A 20,500-nucleotide genomic window follows, 5' to 3' on the forward strand; every position below is an offset into this window, starting at 1 on the left:
TATTTCAGACTGATATATCTATGCTTTGGCAAGTAAATTGACCTTTGTAATACTCTTTTTTTTTTTTTTTTTCATTTCTTTATTTGCACAGAGCAATGACACATCTTACAAGGTTATAGTGAAGATAAAGTATAATGTATAAAATAGTACCTTGTAAATTATATATTCCCATTGGTATTATTTAAGCAATTGCACATGTTAAATTTTTAGCTGAAGTTTAGTTTCTTGCATCCAACAACCAACCCCAGCCAATGATAAATCTTAAAATATAGCCCTTTAAAATTAGCTCTTCTTTAAGGGACAAAATATACATCTCCCCTGGTGCCCACAAATAGGTCAGATATTGGACAACTCATTAATTTCAAACTGCGTCTATCCCTTCAGAGAAATAAATAATCCAGAATTGTTTCTAAAACTATAACGTAAACTCTATTATATTAAATACTGATGGTCTCTCATGTAAAGTCATCATAGCTTATTCCTGTTAAAATTAGACCTTACAATTCAAAGGTAAATTAATCAGGTGTCAAATCATGGCCACATTGATATTTTTAAACAAGTCTTTTTAGTGCCAGAGATTTAAAATTACCATAAAATGACATATGTCCTAATTCAATGTTCTTCTTACTTTGTAAGTTTCCTTTTTTTCAGTGTTAGTTGTTATTAATATAGGCCAAACAAGGGGGAGGTAGAGATGGAGGGAAGACAAGGAGATATACGGTGACTCTAAATACAATTACCGTTACTATCTCACCTTTATGTAAATATAAGAAAATTCTACCATCCCTCCCTCTCTGAGTCTGTCTCCTCATTTTCTGAGTGCAGATAATACTGGATGACATGAAAAACTGAAAACAGCTGAGGGGACGATCAGAAAGCAGAATGGCAGAATTAAGTTACCAGAGGGGCCTTTAGTGGACTTTCACTAACCCTCAGCATAAATCCCAGGTACTAAGGTCCAGGAAACTACATGACTCAATTTTCCTCCTCAGCTAATCCCTAGTGACTCACATACTCACATAGGTTTTACAGCTGGTGCTCAAGAGGCGCTTAATAGTGCACCTCATGTATGGCAAAAACCACCACAAATTTGTAAAGTAATTAGCCTCTAATTAAAATTTAAACAAAAATAATGCACCTCAGCACTGGTCTTCAAATGAACTTCATCAGAAGGGTGTAAACTTCCAATTACAGATGAGCAAGTTCCAGGGATGTGATGTACAGAATAGTGATGTACTTAATAGTGTGTACTATACACTTGAAAGTTGCTTAGAAATCTTAAACATTCTACACACTCACAAACATATGTATATGGTAACTGTTCAAGGTAAAGAATTTGTTAACTGACCTTATTGTGATTAACAGCTTGCAATATATATGTGTATCAAATTATCACATTGTTTACCAACCTTGTACAATATTACATGCCAAATATATTTCAATAAAGCTGACAAAAAAAAAAAAGTTACCTAGGGGGAGGTGGCAGTTACCAAGGTGATAAAAAAGACTCATCAGGGCTGGGGCTTGGATATTTGTATTTGAAAACTGTTCACATGATTCTTATGTTCTTTATATTCATTTTTTTTTTCTTTTCTTTTCTTTTTCTTCAGTAGAGGAAGGTAACTAATATGAGCTGACTCTCCACATTAATCTCAGCTTGATTTACTTCTATGGTTCAGTGTACCATTTTTTGCCACTAATTGGCATTTGCTTTGAAACAGGTAAACTAATCCTAAAATCATCTTCAGCTCATTTAACAGTATAATTTGTTTTCTAATGTTTTTAAAAAAAATTAAAATTGATGTATAGTTGATAACATCACATTATTATTTTCAACTGTGCAACATAGTACAGTTGAAAATTTTATAGATTCAAAATTTTAATTTTAATTTAATTTAAATTTAATTCAAAATTTTACAGGTTCAAAATTTTATAAATTATAGTCCATTTAAAGTTATTATAAAAGATTGGCTATATTCCCGTGCTGTACAATGTACATGCAAAGAGTTGACTCATTGGAAAAGACTCTGATGCTGGGAGGGATTAGGGGGAGGAGGAGAAGGGGACGACAGAGGATGAAATGGCTGGATGGCATCACTGACTTGATGGACGTGAGTCTGAATGAACTCCAGGAGATGGTAATGGACAGGGTGGCCTGGTGTGCTGAGCTTCATGGGGTCCCAAAGAGTCGGACACAACTGAGCGACTGAATTGAACTGAACTGAACAATGTATTCCCCCCACCCTCTTAGGAAACTTGTTATTTTGAACTATAGATTTATAAGAAAGTTGCAAAAATAATTTTAAAAAAGTTTCCTTATATCCCTCAACTGGCTTCCCCTAATTTTTCTTTTTAACATTCTTTTTTTCTTTTTGTTGTTGTTTTTCAATATTTACAATGTTGTGTTGGTTCCTGCCACAGACCAACACGAATCAGTCATAATTATACGTATATCCACTCCCTCTAGAGATTTCCTCCTCTCCCCCGCCCCCATCTCACCCGTCTAGGTCATCAGAGGGCACCTAACTGGGCTCCCTGAGTTATAAGCAACATCTCACCAGCTATTCATTCTACACATGGTAGTGTACATATGTTGATGCTACTTTTTCCATTCATCCTACTCTCTCCCTCCCTCACTGTGTCTACAAGTCCCTCCCACACTGTGTCCCTTTCTATTGTGTTACTTTCTCCATCCCTCCTACTCTCTCCCTCCCAGACTGTGTCTCTGCATCTGTGTCTCCATTCTTTCCCTGCAAATGGGTTTATCAATACCATTTTTCTAGATTCTATATATATGCCTTGATATATGATATTTATTTTTCTCTTTTTGACTTACTTCACTGTGTATAACAGGTTCTAGGTTTGTCTACCTCGTTAGAATTGACTAACATTTATTCTTTTTTTATGGCAGAGTAACCTCCCATCTTATAAATGTACCACATTTTCTTTATCCATTTATCTGTCGATGGACATCTAGGTTGCTTCCATGTCCTAGCTATTGTAAACAGTGCTGCAATGAAACTTGGAGTACATGTGTCTTTTAGAATTGTGGTTTGCTCAGGATATATGCTAAGTTGTGCAGATGCTGGGTCATATGATGGATTTATTCCTATTCCTGGTTAAGCAATCTCCATATTTGTGCTCCATAATGTCTATATCAGTTTACATTCCCACCAACAGTGTAGAAGGCTTCCCTTTACTCCACATGTTCTCTGGCATTTATTGCTTATAGATATTTTTGATGGTGGCCATTCTGACTGGTGTGAGGTGATATCTCATTGTAGTTTTTATTTGCATTTCTCTAACAATTAGTGGTGTTGAGCATCTTTTCATGTGTTTATTGGCTATCTGCTTGTCTTCTTTAAGGAAATGTCTGTTTAGGTCTTCTGCCCATTATTTGGTTGGGCTTTTTGTTTTCCTGACATTGAGCTGCATGAGCTACTTATATATTCTGGAGATTCTCTGTCAGTGGTTTCATTTGCTATTATTTTCTACCATTCTAGAGATTGTCTTTTAATCTTGTTTATTGTTTCTTTTGCTGTACAAAATATTTTAAGTTTAATTAAATCCCATTTGTTTATTTTTGTTTTTATTCCCATTGCTCTAGGAGGTGGACCAAAGAGGATCTTACTGTGATTTATGTCAAGGAGGATACTGCCTATGTTTTCCTCTAAGAGATTTATAGTTTCTGACCTTATATTTAAGTATTTAATCCATTTTGAGTTTATTTTTTGTATGGTGTTTGGAAGTGTTCCAGTTTCATTCTTTTACACATGGCTGTAAAGTTTTCCCAGCACCATTTATTGAAGAGACTATCTTTTCTCTGTTGTATACTGTCGTCTCCTTTGTCAAAGATAAGTCATCCCTTTATGCATGGGCTTTTCTTTGGGCTTTCAATCTTATTCCATTGGTCCATATTTCTGCTTTTGTGATGGTACCGTACTAGCTTGATGACTGTAGCTTTGTAGTATTGTCTGAAGACAGGAAGGTTGATACTTTCAGCTCTATTTTTCTTTCTCAAGATAGTTTTGGCTGTTTGGGGTCGTTTGTGTTTCCCTGCAAATTGTGAAAAGTTTTGTTCTTGTTCTGTGAAAAACACCACTGGTGATTTAATAGGGATTGCATTGAACTGGTAGCTTGCTTTGGGTAAAAGCCGAATCTTCCAGTTCAGAACATGGTGTATCTCTCCATCTGTTTATGTCATCTTTGACTTCTTTCATCAGTATCTTATAGCTTTCTGCATACAGGTCTTTAGTCTCTTTAGGTAGGGTAATTCCTAGGTATTTTATTATTTATGCTGAATGGTGAATGGAATTGTTTCCTCAATTTCCCTTTCTGATTTTTCATTGTTAGTGTATAGGAATGCAAGGGATTTCTGTGTATTAATTTTATATCCTGAAACTTTACTACATTCATTGATGAGCTCTAGTAATTTTCTCGTGGAATCTTTTGCATTTTCTATATGTAGTACAAAGAAGCATTATTTTAATGGGCTTTTAAATCTCCAGAAATATAAAAATCTAATACCAAGCTTTTTTTTTCTTTCACATCTAGAAATAATAGTCTTGAAATGTTTAACCCAGAAACTAAGTTATAAAAGAACACAAACATCACAATTACTTATAATTTAAGAGTTACCTGCCACACAATTAGGTGGAAAGTAAAATCATGTATCCAAACAAATCAATGGAAATACGACCAAGAAATGTTATTATCATGACTTATTCTTGGAAATGAGGTTATTTGTGAACAGAAGTTCAACTCCTCTCTTTTCCCCATTATCCAAAGTAATGTTTAGAACATTGTTTTTGTCCTTAATGAATATTAACTTAATAAAGAAAAAGGACTTCCCAGGTGTTGCTGTGGCAAAGAATTCACCTGCTAACCCAGGAGACAGAGGGGATATATGTTCAATTCCTGGGTTGGAAAGAACCCTTGGAGAAGGAAATGGCAACCCACTTGAGTATTCTTGCCTGGAAAATTCCATGGACAGAGGAGCCTGGCAGGCTACAGTCCATGGGCTCACAAGGTGTCAGACAGGACTGAGTACACACACATATAAAGAAAAAAATAAATAACTTTGGACTTTTACTTTCAAAGAAGTTTAAGCTGTGCTGCCTTTATAAAACATGTTAATCAGGATACATTTTGAGAGGGTAAAGCAGAATGGAATATGTCATGAAGAGTACTAAACTTAATTTCACTTCTTTCTAATAACTTGAAGTGAAGTGAAGTGAAGTGAAGTGAAGTGAAGTGATGTAAAGTCACTCAGTCATGTCCCACTCTTTGCAACCCCATGGACTGTAGCCTACCAGCGTCCTCCCATGGGATTTTCCAGGCAAGAGTACTGGAGTGGGTTGCCATTTCCTTCTCCAGAGGATCTTCCCCACCCAGGGATTAAACCTGGGTCTCCCTCATTGTAGGCAGACACTTTACCATCTGAGCCACCAGGGAAGTTGTAAAGTCCTAAGTTCTAATAACTTAGTAAAGGTAAATAAGACAGAGCTAAGAAGGCCAACCCATTTCTCTCTGTCTGGCACTCTTCTATCTCTTTTCTTCCTTTCAGTAACTCTTTCTTACTTAAACAGTGTCCTCATTTCTTCAGACCCTTAGAAAGCCCATCAGAACTAGAGAGAAAGAAGTCACTTAGAACATCAATGCTTATAACTACATCTGCAAGTCCAGTTGCTATCACGGGGATTGATAACAAGTTCTAACGACTGCAGAAGGCTTGTCAGACTACTAGATCAGCTAAACTGATATTTTAAAAGTCTTATGAAGGAGCAAGGGCACTATAACATGGTCAATGATCTGTAGGCAAAACTGATAATTCTGGTTTCAGGAGTTCTCAGTACAGGCTACTTAGAAAAATCTCAGATTGCAGAGTCAGCTACATTTTTGATAGCAAAAGCACATGTCTAGAAGGAAAAACTCTTGGATCTTTGTCACTTCTTTTTCTGGGAGAGAGACTTCAGTGCCCTTTTTCTTCTTTTATTTTTACAGGGTGCTGGGATAGGAGCTCCAGCTCCAAACAGATAAAGCTTTGACTTATAGACTCCCTTAACGAAGTCAGTTATGATAGGTGAGAAAAAATATTTTCTTCCCAGATTCTTTTTTCCACTCTAATCCACTTTTTGGCTATATTTGATAGATATTTCTCAGTGAATTTCAAGTGCAACAGGAGAATAGTTAAACAAAGACATTTTATTCTGCAATTATGAAGGTCAATTAAATGCCTGAAGATATAAAAAACTAAGAAAAAGCAAGGTATGACTAGAAACATGTACCTATGTTTGTAAGTTTGTTTTTCTTTGAGGGCAAAATGATGAGAAAGGCTAATGAAAGCATCATTTCTTTCATGATAAAGTTCTTAGGAGAGAAAAACAATAAAGATAATATAAATTTCATCCAACTGAACCTTTAAATATATATTATTTTGCCATATGTTTCATTTATATAATCTTACATTTTAAAGCATGTTTATTAAACTATGTGCACAGTACCCAAATTTTTAAGGAAAAACAGTCCTTCTCATTTCTCACTGTCTAATCTCACTCCTAAATGGTAACTAGTATTAATAATTTGAAGTGTTCTCTTTCTGATATTTGAAGTAAATGCAGTAAGTTAATTCATTTTGATAAGTACATTGATATGAGTTATTGAATTAATTCATATTTGAAAATGTTTGAGCTACACTATTTTTCCTGGAATAAACAATGCTGAAATTAAAACTTCAGAATTTGAAGTGCCATAAGAGAATATTTTCCCTAATGCCTTATCTTTACACTAGTAAGATACTATCACAAGGAATGAAAAGCCCGAAAGTGCTAAGGAATTCTCTTAACAGATAGTGTTGTGGTTAGTGTCAGTCTGGTTAAGACACAGTGACACAGTCCAAATCCTACTAATATAAATCTTTCTGAAAGCTAGAATGCGTTTAGATGAAAATAGTGCATGTGTAATTTTTAAACGTTTAAATAGTACAGCTCCCCAACTCCCCAACTCAATTTACTTTTAATTTCACAGGTTATAAACTCCAGACAACTAGCAGCAATTGGCAGGCATTCTGTTGAAATTAGAAAGTAAGAAAATCTGTTTTAGATTCCAACTTCTCTATATTTCCTCCAAATTTTGCAAAGCACTTATTATAAATCCTGATTGTTACAAGAAATGTGAACCTAAATTATAGTTCATATTGTTTTCCCTAGGGTAACACTTTTGCTTAAGAAATAGTATTTTAGCAAAAACTTGGTCCTTATGTATAGCTAACTACAGTGGCCATTTTAATTCTGGTTATATGTTGTATTTCCAAAATTTTATGAATATATAGCTTGTGCTTTGACAATATTATGCATCTTGTTATTTTTCTAGAATATTCCAATATTAAAATCACTGAAGGAACTAACAGTTTCTACTAGAGGACAACCACAACTGGAAAAAGAAAACTTAAACTCCCAATGGGTTTCCCTGGTGGCTCAGACATTAAAGAATCTGCTTGCAAGGTGGTAGACCCAGGTTCATTCTGGGTCGGGAAGATCCCCTGGAGAAAGGGAATGGATATCTAGTATTCTTTCCCAGAGAATTTAATGGACAAAGGAGACTGGTGGGCTATAGTCCACAGGGTCTGTGGGGTCCATGGGGTTGCAAACAGTCAGATAAGACTGAGAAATTAATACTCTTAACTTTCACTTCAAACTCCAATAAGAAACTGGAATTTCTCTGGCATAATTAAATATAATAATATAAAGTATAGAGATGTCAGGTATGTTTTAGGGCTATGGTATTTCACTTATGAAGTAGATGGGAATTATTTTGAGTTTTGTTTTGTTTTTCTATACGTTGTGGTTGTTGTTTTGAGTTTCTAATGCACATTACATAAGCTTACTTGAATTTGTTCAGACACCAAATTTGTGCTCACTAAAACAAAGTACAATAAATAAAGGTAGTACATTAGTTTGAATAGTCTCAACCTAGTCTATAATGTGTCTTCACTGAATTTATGCATGATTTACAACTTTCAGTAACTCCGAGGAGGAATATTATCAAAGTTCCCCCATAAAAATTTTCAGAACTTAAACAATTTGCATCAGTAGTCCCTGATAGATAAGCTGAAACATGATTAAAGACTAGAATAATGGTGTGAAAACATGTAGGCCGAGATCCTCTAGCTCGTTGGATACCCTTCATTTGATACACAAAGAAGGATCTGTGATTGACTGTGAATAGGCTGTTAAATTCTTTGGATAGAGAAGAGAACCAACTACTTCAAGAAAAGCACTAAGAACAAAACACAGAAGACAGCTAATAAAGGGAATTTCACAGCTAACTTCTTCTTCACAGCATACCATCAAATGAGCCCAACATATATAGTTTTGAAGATATTAAAATGTATATTCATCAAGAGTTTAAAAATAATTGATTTTGGATCAAATGGCCATCTGATTCCTTTCTCCATGAATTTTAATGAAATATGTAGAGATGTTCAGACTCTTAGATGACCAGGGCATTCTTCCGTACACATTTCTCTTTTTCTTTGATTCTGCTGTTTGTATTTTCTGGAAAATTATTATTATTATTATTTTGGTCCATGATTCCAGAAAGGTAAGATGGTCTTACAAGCTTATACTTTGCCTGGGAAGGCCTAGGTTCCAGGTTCTGAAATTGTCACTAGTGCAAACATTAGTAATTCATGATAGTCCAAGAATTCAGGAAAGATTGGTACAGTTTGAATTCAAATTACTTAAGGTTTCAAAGTGGTCCCTTTTCTAAACATTATCTATATGCATATGCTTTCCTGTGGAAGATCAAGGAATAGTAGGTTACTAGCTGAGAACCAGAATCAAGGAATCAAGGTCCTGTACTCTAAAATAAATCTGAATTTAAATAAAAATGAATAAGAAGAATTTAAATAAAAATTCTTTCCACCCAGTAAATAAAAAGTGTTTAAAATATTAAGATAGATGTACATAAAAATCTGAAATGGCATTAAAAATAAAATATCCAAAAATATAACAGAAGGTCTGTGGAGAAATTCATATCAAATTTTGAGATATTTAAACTTTAAAATACAATTTTTTAGATTAAAAGAGAAATATAAACAAAAAGAATGCCATAAACAATACCACTTTATAATTCTCTTATCAAAAAGGGATCATTTTAGTATGGTATCTGGATGGCATCATCGACTCGGTGGACGTGAGTCTGAGTAAACTGCAGGAGCTGGTGATAGATAGGGAGGCCCGGTGTGCTGCAATTCATGGGGTCGCAAAGAGTCGGTTATGACTGAGCGACTGAATTGAACTGAATAGTATTTTTTAATGTTTCAACTTCCAAATGTATTGTCTGTTTTCCCAAATACAAAAATATAAGTGAATATTACTGCAGGTCCTTTTATTGCTTTTGTTGGATGCTGGGCCAAGAATTATTTTTTAATTTCAAATTTTGAAAAAATAAAAAATAAACTCCCCTAATAGAAAATTTAAAAAGTGATTTCATTATGATTTTGATACAACATTTTAGGGAAATGTGTAGAGGTACATAAATTTAAAAAATCAAATTATGCTTGTCATTCAGAATTTTGGTCCTCTCAGGTAACTGGGCCTTTTCTTACATTAAAACTCCTATTTCAATGCAAAATTCCCAGCTATGTGAATAAGTGTGATTTTATAACTTAAAAAGAAAAAAAAAAAAAAAAGATGGAATCTATTAAGTTAGTACCCAAACTTTATGATTCTGTGCTGTTGATTTTTACCCAATTTTGCACGTATTGATTATTTCTTTAGTGATTATAAAGAACCAAATTTAGAGTGAATTAGTAATAGTGACAAAACGTTGATGACAAGGTTTTTTAGGGATTCTTACAAGCCTCTAACAATTTTGAGAAATACATTTTTAAAGAATATAGGCTATATTTTTCAAAAGAACACATTTTATCATTATAGAATTGGACAAGAGAATGCAAACATATCAATGAAAAATATACCATCTCTTCTAGTTGATAATTCTAAATCTGTCTGTCTCTAAGAGTCAGAAAGTGCTAGCACTGGATTTTATAAACATCAGAAAATAACTTAGAGTAAAAAATAAATGAATTTATCTGGCAATAAATACACTAAATTATAAAATAAAATAAGATCATAAGTGTAGGGAAAAGACAATATCAATATTTTCTTTAAAAAGACAAGAGAATAAAGAGAAACAGAACTACAAAAACACCTCAAGGAATTGGAGTGTGATAAAATATAAAATTAGAAAATCAGTAGTATACACCAGGAAATTTTTTTTTTTTTAGAGGGAAAACACAATACAAGGTGAAAGTTGTATAAATACATAGGAATAATCTTAATAAGAAGGTGCTAAATCTAGATTAACTTCTAAGAAACTTTAGTGAGAGATAGGAAAGACTAGAATATATTGAGCTGCACACTATATAATTCAAGATAAGATGACTAAAAGCTATTTTTTCCTAAGATAAAATTATGTTTTATGCACATATTATAGCTCACAAATTTACTCTTAAGTCCATTTTAAAAATATTATATTGGTTTTAAGATGCACAAATTTTCATATGTTAAATACTCTAATATTGAGCTATGCTTTATAATTGATGGGGCTTTCCTGATGGCTCAGTTGGTAAAGAATTTGCCTGCAATGCAAGAGACCCTGGTTTGATTGCTAGATTTGGAAGATCCCCTGGAGAAGGGAGAGGCTACCCACTACAATAACCTTGGGCTTTCTTTGTGGTTCAGCTGGTAAAGAATCCCCTGCAATTCAGGAAACCTGGGTTTGATTCCTGGGTTGGGAAGATCCCCTGGGAAAGGGAAAGGCTTCCCACTCCAGTATTCTGTCCTGGAGAATTCCATGGACTGTATAGTCCATAAGGTCACAAAGAGTCAGACATGGCTGAGCGACATTCACTTCACTTTACAAATGGTGGACTGTTATAATTTAGATGATAGATTTTCTCTTATTTTTACATAATATAAAATCTTGTATTGTAAATTATAATATCTCATATGATAGGGTATCATCATCAAGAACTATGGTATCATTCAGAATTATGGATGGAGGTTCTTGACATTGTACAGGAGGCAGTGATCAAGACATATCCAAGAGAAAGATATGCAAAAAGCAAAATGGTTGTCTGAGGAGGCCTTACAAATATCTGAGAAAAGAAGAGAAGCAAAAGGCAAAATAGAGAGAAGAAAAAAAAGATATACCCATTTGAATTCAGACTTCCAAAAAATAGCAAGGAGCTATAAGAAAGCCATCCTCAGTCATCAATGCAAAGAAATAGAGGAAAACAATAGAATGAGAAAGATTAAGGATCTCTCCCAGAAAATTAGAGATACCAAGGGAGGGAACATTTCATGCAAAGATGGGCACAGTAAAGGATAGAAATGGCATGGACCTAACAGAAGGAGAAGATATTAAGAAGAGGTGGCAAGAATACACAGAAGAACTATACAAAAAGATCACAACCCAGATAATCAGGATGGTATGATCACTCACCTAAAGCCATAGATTCTGAAATGTGACATCAAGTGGGCCTTAGGAAGCATCACTATGAACAAAGCTAGTGGAAGTGATGGAATTGTAGTGGAGCTACTTCAACTCCTAAAAGATGATGCTGTGAAAGTGCTGCATTCAATATGCCAGCAAATTTGGAAGACTCAGAAGTGGACACAGGACTGGAAGAGATCTGTTTTCATTACAATTCCAAAGAAAGGCAATACCAAAGAATGCTCAAACTACTGCACAATTGCACTCATCTAGCATGCTAGTAAGTTCAGTTCAGTTGCTCAGTCATGTCCAACTCTTTGCGACCCCATGAATCTTAGCACGCCAGGCCTCCCTTGTCCATCACCAACTCCCAGAGTTCACTCAGACTCTCGTCCATCGAGTCAGTGATGCCATCCAGCCATCTCATCCTCTGTCGTCCCCTTCTACTCCTGCCCCCAATCCTTCTCAGCATCAGAGTATTTTTCAGTGAGTCAACTCTTCACATGAGGTGGCCAAAGTACTGGAGTTTAACCTTTGCATCATTCCTACCAAAGAAATCCCAGGGCTGATCTCCTTCAGAATGCACTGGTTGGATCTCCCTGCAGTCCAAGGGACTCTCAAGAGTCTTCAACACCGCAGTTCAAAAGCATCAATTTTTCGGTGCTCTGCCTTCTTCACAGTCCAACTCTCACATTCATACATGACCACTGGAAAAACCACAGCCTTGACTAGACAGACCTTAGTTGGCAAAGTCAAGTCTCTGCTTTTGAATAGGCTATCTAGGTTGGTCATAACTTTTCTTCCAAGGAGTAAGTGTCTTTTAATTTAAGTAATGCTCAAAATTCTTCAAGTTAGGCTTCAACAATATGTGAACTGTGAACTTCCAGATGTCCAAGCTGGTTTTAGAAGAGGCAGAGGAACCAGAGGTCAAATTGCCAACATCTGTTAGATCATCAAAAAAGAGAGAGTTCCTGAAAAACATCTATTTCTGCTTTATTGATTGTGTCAAAGCCTTTGACTCTATAGATCACAGCAAACTATGGAAAATTTTTAAAGAGATGGGAATACCAGACCACCTGACCTGCCTCCTGAGAAACCTGTATGTAGGTCAAGAAGCAACAGTTAGAACTGGACATGGAACAACAGACTGGTTTCAAATCGGGAAAGGAGTATGTCAAGGCTGTATATTGTCATCCTGCTTACTTAACTTATATGCAGAGTACATCATGAGAAATGCCAGGCTGGATGAAGCACAAGCTGGTATCAATATTGCTGGGAGAAATATCCGTAACCTCAGATAGGCAGACGACACCAACCTTATGGCAGAAAGCAAAGAAGAGCTTCGTCTTCTTGATGAAGAAGAGACTCTTGATAAAAGTGAAAGAGGAGAGTGAAAAAGTTGTCTTAAAACTCAACATTCAGACAGTTAAGATGGTGGCACCTGGTCCCATCAATTCATGCCAAATAGGTGGGGAAACAATGGAAACTCTGAAAGACTTTATGATTTTGGGCTCCAAAGTCACTGCAGATGGTGACTGCAGCCATGAAATTAAAAAACACTTGATCCTTGGAAGAAAAACTATGACCAATCTAGACAGCATATTAAAAAGCAGAGACATTACTTTGCCAAAAGACAGTTCTTGTCAAAGCTGTGGTTTTTCCAGTGGTCATATATGTATGTGAGAGTTGGACTATAAAGAAAGCTGAGCACTGAAGATTTGATGCTTTTGAACTATGATGTTGGAGAAGATTCTTGAGAGTCCCTTGAACTGCAAGGAGATCCAATCAGTCCATCCTAAAGGAAATCAATTCTAAATATTCATTGGAAGGACTAATGCTGAAGCTGAAACTCCAATACCTTGGCCACCTGATGTGAAGAATGGACTCATTGTAAAATACCCTGATGCAGGGAAAGATTGAGGACAGGAGAAGGGGACGACAGAGGATGAGATGGTTGGATGCTATCACTGAACCAATGGACTAGGAGTTTGAGTAAGTTTTGGGAGTTGATGTAGGACAGGGAAGCCAGGCATATTGCAGTCCATGGGGTCACAAAGATTTGGACATGGCTAAGTGACTGAACTGAACTACGGATGGGGTATACAAATATAGTAAAAAGTAAATTTGAAAATCTTTCTTAAGAAATTTATTGGACAAGAATAGTAAGAGTAAGATCACTATTAAAAATTGTGAAACAAAAAAATAATAAAAAGAAACAAAAAATAAAATAAAAAAAATTGTGAAATAAAGATTAAAATAAGTGGCTACAGTGTTCTAGACAGAATACAAAAACAGTCCTAAGATATATGTAAGGATTTTAAGCCTAATGAAAAACAGCATTATAAACTAACTGGAGAAGGAAGGGTTAGTCTATAAAATGTGATCACTCACTGAGAGTCAGAGTGTTGCGGTAAATGGCCTTAAAGAAGCATTCCTGCAAACAAAGCTAGTGGCGGTGATAGAATAGTCAAGCTATTTCAAATCCTTAAAGATAATGTTAAAGTGCTGTACTCAACATGGCAGCAAATTTTGACAACTCAGCAATGGCCAAAGGACTGGCAAAGGTCAATTTTCATTCCAGTCCCCAAAAGTGCAATGCCAAAGAATGTTCAAGCTACTTTACAATTGTACTCATTTCAACAAACTGGCAAAGTAATGCTCAAAATCCTTTAAGCTAGGCTTCAACAGTCCATGAACTGTGAACTTCCAGATGTACAAGTTGGATTTAGAAAAGACAGAAGAATCTGAAGGCCAATTGGCAACATCTGTGGATCATAGAAAAAGAAAGAGAATTCCAGAAAAACATCTACTACTGCTTCATTGACTATGGGAAAAGCTTTGAGGGTGTGGATCATAATAACATGTGAAAAATCCTTAAAGAGATGGGAAAACCATACCACATTATCTGTATCCTCCAAAACCAGTATGCAGGTCAAGAAACAACAATTAGAACCAGACATGGAGCAATAGACTAGTTCAAAATTTGGAAAGGAATACATCAAAGTCGTATGTTGTCAGCGAAAAGCAAAGGAGAAAAGGAAAGATATAAGCATCTGAATGCAGAGTTCCAAAGAACAGCAAGAAAGGATAAGAAATCCTTCCTCAGCAATCAGTGCAAAGAAATAGAGGAAAACAACAGAATGGGAAAGACTAGAGATCTCTTCAAGAAAATTAGAGATACCAAGGAAATATTTCATGCAAAGATGAGCTCGATAAAGGACAGAAATGGTATGGACCTAACAGAAGCAGAAGATATTAAGAAGAGGAGGCAAGAATACAAAGAAGAACTGTACAAAAAAGATCTTCATGACCAAGATAATCACAATGGTATGATCACTCACCTATAGCCAGACATCCTGGAATGTGAAGTCAAGTGGGCCATAGAAAGCATCACTATGAACAAAGCTAGTAGAGGTGCTGGAATTCCAGTGGAGCTATTTCAAATCCTGAAAGATGATGCTGTGAAAGTGCTGCACTCAATAAGCCAGCAAATTGGGAAAACACAGCAGTGGCCACAGGACTGGAAAATGTCAGTTTGCATTCCAATCCCAAAGAAAGGCAATACCAAAGAATGTTCAAACACAATTGCACTCATCTCACACACTAGTAAAGTAATGCTCAAAGTTCTCCAAGCCAGGCTTCAGCAATATGTGAATCGTGAACTTCCTGATGTTCAAGCTGGTTTTAGAAAAGGCAGAGGAACCAGATATCAAACTGCCAGCATCTGCTGGGTCATGTAAAAAGCAAGAGAGTTCCAGGAAAACATCTATTTCTGCTGTATTGACTATGCCAAAGACTTTAACTGTGTGGATCACAATGAACTGTGGAAAATTCTGAGAGACATGGGAATACCAGACCACCTGACCTGCCTCTTGAGAACCTATATGCAGGTCAGGAAGCAACAGTTAGAACTGGACATGGAACAACAGACTGGTTCCAAATAGGAAAAGGAGTGCATCAAGGCTGTATATTGTTACCCTGCTTATTTAACTTATATGCAGATTACATCATGAGAAACGCTGGGCTAGAAGAAGCACAAGCTGAAATCAAGATTGCCAGGAGAAATATTAATAACCTCAGATATGCAGGTAACACCACTCTTATGGCAGAAAGTGAAGAGGGCCTAAAAAGCCTCTTGATGAAAGTGAAAGAGGAGAGTAAAAAAGTTGGCTTAAAGCTCAACATTCAGAAAACAAAGATCATGGCATCTGGTCCCATCACTTCAAGGGAAATAGATGGGGAAACAGTGTCAGATTTTTTTTGGGGGGGGGAGCTCCAAAATCACTGCAGATGGTGATTGCAGCCATGAAATTAAAATACATTTACTCCTTGGAAGGAAATTTATGACCAACCTAGATAGCATATTCAAAAGCAGAGACATTACTTTGCCAACAAAAGTCCGTCTAGTCAAGGCTATGGTTTTTCCAGTGGTCATGTATGGATGTGAGAGTTGGACTGTGAAGAAAGCTGAGCACAAAAGAATTGATGCTTTTGAAATGTGGTGTTGGAGAACACTCTTGAGAGTCCCTTGGACTGCAAGGAGATCTAACCATTCATTCTGAAGGAGATCGGTCCTGGGTTTTCTTTGGAAGGAATGATGCAAAATCTGAAACTCCAATACTTTGGCCACCTCATGCAAAGAGTTGACTCATTGGAAAAGACCCTGATGTTGGGAGGGATTGGGGGCTGGAGGAGAACTGGATGACAGAGGATGAGATGGCTGGATGGCATCACTGACTCGATGGACATGAGTTTGAGTGACCTCCAGGAGTTGGTGATGGACAGGGAGGCCTGGCATGCTGTGATTCATGGGGTTGCAGAGAGTTGGACACGACTGAGCGACTGAACTGAACTGCTTGTTTAACTTGTATGCAGGGTACATCATGCAAAATATCAAACTGGATGAAGCACAAGCTGGAATCAAGCTGACCAGGAGAAATATCAACAACCTCAGATATGCAGGAGATACCTAATGGCAGAAACTTAAGAGGAGCTAAAGAACCTCTTGACAATAAAATTACTTGTAACTGTTTTATAGAAAAACTGGTTACAGTTACGATTGTTAAGCAGGCATTATTTCAGAAGGATGCAGTGCAAATAAATCTTATGATAAAAGTTTGACTGTGGTCAGGTGTTTTAGAACAGAGTTTCAATATATTGCAAGAGTAATTGTAGAATATTCAAATATTTCACAAACATGTTTGGACCCAGGTTCCACACCTTTATGCTTCTTCTCAGTTTGGTGGGAGCTTTCAGTAAAATATTTTAATACATTTATTTCAAGTGACAGCTTTTCTGTGTTGTCATTAATGTTGTTTTCAATAGTCATTGCAATTAGATTTCGTAATGTTAATGGTTTCATTCTTGAAACCTAGTGTTTTATTTCAGAGGCTGAAAGGACTGGAAAAAGAATGGATAGAGAGTGTCTTGGAATCATCTACTGTCTTCATTATGCAACCACTATTAGAAGCTGCTGATTTCTGTTAGTCTTTTCCAATGTTGAACACATTAATAACATGCCTGTAATATTGGTATTCCATTTTAATAAGGGGTATAAGAAATAATCTCCAACACTTTTCTATTGTCTACACTTTGTAAACATATACACACTTGAAATTATCAAGTGGGTCTATGATTAACTTACCTGTCTGACCAGACTGGTATGTAAGGCAAACATTTCAGTGAAAGCAATACTGATGGTCTCTAGATGTGGTTTTATAATTATAACATAACATTGTATACTTGCAAAGAAACTATTAACTTAGAAATCTAAATGTTACATTTATGAAAATATATCTAGATATGCATAACCAATCAAAGGAAAGTCATCTGCCTAGACCCAGCTCCAGGAAAATGTTTCTCAGAGTATGGTTCTCTAACATCTGCATAAGAACCAGCTGTTATACTTGTTAAAAATTCTCATTCTTGTGTTTTACCCTAAGCTTTCTGAAACTAAAACTTCCAAAGTGTATGCCTGAAATTTGCATGTACAATAATTTCCAAATGTCCGTGAATATCATGGTTTCTGAGCAAGACAATTTGGAAATCTTGTCAGTATGCTGAGATAACTTATGGTAATTCATATTGGTTCCTCTGTTATTTCAATGATTATATGGGAAATGCTATTAACTACATTAATTAAATTAGGATTCAAGTACAAGCAGCAGCTTTTCTGCGTTGTAATTAACGTAGTTTTCAATAGTGATTCCAATTAGATTTCTTGTAATGGTAATGGTTTTATTCATGAAACTTAGTGTTTTATTTCAGAGGGTGAAAGGACTGGAAAAAGAATGGATAAAGAGTGTCTTGGAATCGTCTACTGACTATCTTCATTGTGAGACCACTATTAGAAACTGCTGGTTTCTGTTAGTCTTTTCCAATGTATAGAAGTTTAGGTGGCTTTCTAAAGTCTCAGAAATATAGAAAATGCATTCTATTTTCAGCAGCTCGAGCCTGTTAATTCTAGTGGCTGCTGGCTGGCTAAAAATAGTGACATGTATATGAGGACATATGAGTGAACTTTCCTATCCCTATTTTGTCCTTCAACAGCCTCCAGGGGCAAAAGTTGTTTGTCTGTAATATCAGATTTTAAAGGTCACTTTTTATTTTATGGCTCTAGGTTGGTTTTTATTTCTAGGTATTTTACATGACCCATGGTAAATTAGACTCTAACCTGTGCTGAAGGACAAATTGTAACTATGTCTAATACCCCAGAACTTCATTTTCCCACTTTAACGTGAATACCTTAAATTGCCTTAACAAAGTCCTACAGTAATTCCTTTGGATTGGTACTTAGGCAGTGTATTATGGATTTCAAAAATTTAAACTCTGGGACAATACAATCATGGGTTGGAGTTTTAAAATACTAGCTGTTTAATATTGAGCAAGTTATTTAATTTATAGAAATCTGATTATTTTCTGTAAAACTGAGATAATCATGTTCTTATATTATGGAATTATTTTAAAAATTAACTGAGCTAATATATTTTATGAAATGACTGATATATAAAAACGATCAAGAAATGTGTATTACTAAATCAGACCATATTTTATCAAATCATAGAATCATTAAGCACATTTAATAATTATTTAAATCATCTTTCTACAAAGTCAACAAGAGTACTTTAAATTTCTTTACAAAATCATGCAAAATGAAGTTCAGAGTACAACAGTTTTATTACATAAGAAAGATATAAGTTAGAAAAGAAAATGCTCTTATTTTCAGAAGGTAATTGAAATTAAATTCACAGGAACAAGCATTTACTTGAGATTTTTGTACATCTTTAGGATAGGGCTATCAAGTCTAATACCAGCAGTTGGTATTAGATGTATGCTGTTCTCTATTTTGTTTAAGATCTCATGATTCCCTTTGCTTATTTGAATAGTGAGAATATCACCTTGTAATTTCCAATAGTTTATCCATGTTTAACTTAAGAGTGAGTGTATGCCTTGTGATCAATAAATGCCTTTTTGTATAAACTAGTGATTGAATGAGAAAACTTTTGGTCTCTGCAAAAGCATGTCACTTGTGGAGAAGTGCTGCTTCTGCTGCTGCTAAGTCGCTTCAGTCGCTTCAGACTCTGTGCGACCCCATAGATGACAGCCCACCAGACTCCCCCATCCCTGGGATTCTCCAGGCAAGAACACTGGAGTGGGTTGCCGTTTCCTTCTCCAATGCGTGAAAGTGAAAAGTGAAAGTGAAGTCGCTCAGTCCTGTCCGACGAGGACTAGTTTTATCAAAGAATGTTCCTATATATTTTTTTTTACCCAAGTAATTTTTAAAATAATCCAGAAAACATTTATTTATTTGAGTTATAGCTCAAAGACATAACCAATGAAATACTCTGATATAAGTATATTGAAGATACTATAACCTTATAATAATATAAAATCTCATTCAGTGTATTTGCTCTCTATTAAAAGCACCATAAACCAAATATTGATTCTTAAAAAAAAAAGAGAGAGAGAATGACCTTGTATCAGCCGAGGCTTCTATTTAGCTAGCAAATAAAACAAGTCCCTATCATGGAGTTTCTACACTGCAACTGGTACTCCAAATGTATCGACAAAGAACAAAAAGAATAAAAAAGTATGATAATAAACTTAAAATTAAACTAATGAAAGTTTAATTTGGATAATCTTAACTTGCAGTCTGAAAGAAATACTGATCAAAAAGATATTTATCTAGACATCAGTTCAATATGATTTTGAAAGTTGAGATCATGGTAGTACATTTATAGTGAAGAAAAAATAAATTTTCTGGGTGAATCAAATAGTCTAGATATCAGCAAGTAATCTGGTCAGAAATTTTGATTCTCTTTCTCATCAGTACACACAGGCGAAAGAGTCTAAATTTTATGAAAAATTTCATATTGAGTGAAATGTCCATTGCATTGAAATAACTGCCAGTATATATAAAGCATCAAACACTGTAAAAAATACTATTTCAAAGGAACACAATCGATTTCCTCTGACAGAAAGGTGAACTTGATTCTTGTTCTTCTATTTTTAAAGTTATCTTCAACTAAAACCCTTGTGTATTATATATAAAACAATAATAATAAGGATCTGAAAGTTAAAAAGAAGAAAGAAGACAACCTAAGGACCTTAAGACATAAGAAACAATACAATGGTGAGTGTTCTGGATTTTCACTTTGCCTCATTTATCCTAGGTTTAGACTTGAAAAAACTGGCTTGCAAACCAGAAACACCAATGGGCAGAGACAAAAACAAATGAGCAAACAACAGCAAAAGTAAAATGGTAAAACTCTTCTTTCTCCTGCTAAAAGACTAGGAACGAGATAATCTAGCAAGACAGATAAAGTTTAGACCATAACTTCTGTGCAGTTACCAAATGTAGCCCCACTCCACCTGTACCAGTAAAGGCCACCTAGGGAGTCTGGACTTCCATGTTTGCCTGGCTATAATGAGCCACCCATTTTCCAATTGAAATAGTATCAGAGAATGACCAGTAAGAAGCTGAAATTTTCATTGTTAC

Source organism: Budorcas taxicolor, chromosome 8 (assembly GCF_023091745.1).
Source record: "Budorcas taxicolor isolate Tak-1 chromosome 8, Takin1.1, whole genome shotgun sequence".
In the NCBI taxonomy this organism is placed as follows: Eukaryota; Metazoa; Chordata; class Mammalia; order Artiodactyla; family Bovidae; genus Budorcas; species Budorcas taxicolor.